Source organism: Macaca fascicularis, chromosome 4, assembly GCF_037993035.2.
Source record: "Macaca fascicularis isolate 582-1 chromosome 4, T2T-MFA8v1.1".
Classification (NCBI taxonomy): domain Eukaryota; kingdom Metazoa; phylum Chordata; class Mammalia; order Primates; family Cercopithecidae; genus Macaca; species Macaca fascicularis.
The window spans coordinates 146,095,061-146,096,608 of NC_088378.1; the positions used below are offsets into that span (position 1 = coordinate 146,095,061).

Consider the following 1,548-nt stretch of genomic DNA (forward strand, 5'->3'; position numbering starts at 1 on the left):
CTCTTGCATTATTTTTCCCCCACTGACCATACATTTACCAGCCTTTTCTATTGTTATTGCAATCAGTTTACCATACTCCTCCTTTCCTCATTAGTGACTTAAATAAATATTTGATGATTAGTTACTATATATATATTTGAAGATTATGCTTTGATAGCTTTTAAGGTACTCCAGTGGCTTACCAAGCGCTACAAAGTGAGAAAGTGTTCACTTTATTATCATCTGGTGCGTTCCTGAATGGGATCTCCCTAACCTTTCTCAGGAGATACTCTGTGATTGGACAATGTCCAGATACATGCAAGACCCATTTAGGAATACAGACCTCAAGAGAGAGTTATCTGTGCTCAGCTTAATTCCACTCACCTCTGTGACATGTCCCAAGTGGGACACATGTGCTTTCAGGTTTATGGCAATCTTTATAGCTAGGAAAACAACTCCAAATTACTCAGTTCAATTCCCTCTCTTGGTGAAGAGTTGGGAAGCATATGATAAAAGCTATATCCAGGCAAACCCCAAGTGTCATAGGGAGGGGAAGCATATTTTAAAGTCAAAATCCCTATCTACGTCCTACCCAACTCACCCACAACAACATGCTTATTCTTGTAACGCTGTTCTAAAGATTTCAGGCTTCTGGGTCTATTATCACTCATCCTTTTTCAAGTCCAGGTAGTTGAATGCCTGGGGACACCAGGTGCTGTTTCTCACTTGATAAAAGCTGCTAGATCGTCCATGACTGTTGATTTTATCAGGGTAAAATCAAGTGGGGGAAAATACTGGAGGGGAAACTGTCGTCAGAAATCAGTCCTCCCCCTCCCCTCAATCAGAGTTTTAATCGACAGGAAACTTTTACTATTTCCCACTTTTAAGTTTCCTTAAATGGAGTTCAATGCTTATCACCTGATGGAAGTTTCTTACCAGTAAGTATGTGCCAGGGGCTTCCCGAGGAACGATGATGGATGATCCTAACAGCAAAGTGGAAAGAAGGATGTAAAGAGATGATGTTCTTTACCTCAGATCGACATGCAGGACAAAGTGGAGATAGAAGGTAGATAACTCACTGCACCGCAATGGATTTTTTGGTAATTGGCCTTGCTTGGTTCTAAAAGGGCTAAGGAAACCAATAACAATAAACTGTGTACACAATTCCAAACACGTTAAAGACGGTGGAGTAGGATTACAGGGGGGAAGGCACTTCAAGTGATGCTATCTTGGGTTGGAAAACAATGCTCCAGGTGAGGCTCGAACTCACAACCTCGGCATCACTCGCACACATACTGCCTTATAAGTACCGCGCGCTAACCGATTGCGCCACTGGAGCACACAGCCCCTACTTCCGGTCACTGGTTACACGGCCTACACAGGAACATCCGCCGTGTTGGCTCTGGTCGTCACATCACAAGTTCCTCGGCCGCGCGCCCTGAGTCCCGGGGCCGCTTCTCCCTCAGACGCGTGCGAAGCGGACTGGGTTCAGCTGCGGACTCCACGGGAGCCACCGGTCCTGAAAGCGCAGAGCATGCTTTGTTTGCGGAAACGAAAGCGAATACTTCT

At 45.0% G+C, this 1,548-nt stretch overlaps 1 non-coding gene across 1 annotated transcript; it reads right to left on the minus strand.

Annotated features, from left to right (window-relative positions):
* Window positions 1-1,224: 1,224 nt before the first annotated feature.
* Window positions 1,225-1,318, minus strand: TRNAI-UAU (transfer RNA isoleucine (anticodon UAU)). Its single transcript has 2 exons — window positions 1,281-1,318; window positions 1,225-1,260 (listed from the first exon to the last, which is right to left on the minus strand). It is a non-coding gene; the product is annotated as a tRNA-Ile (tRNA).
* Between the last annotated feature and the right edge of the window lie 230 nt (window positions 1,319-1,548).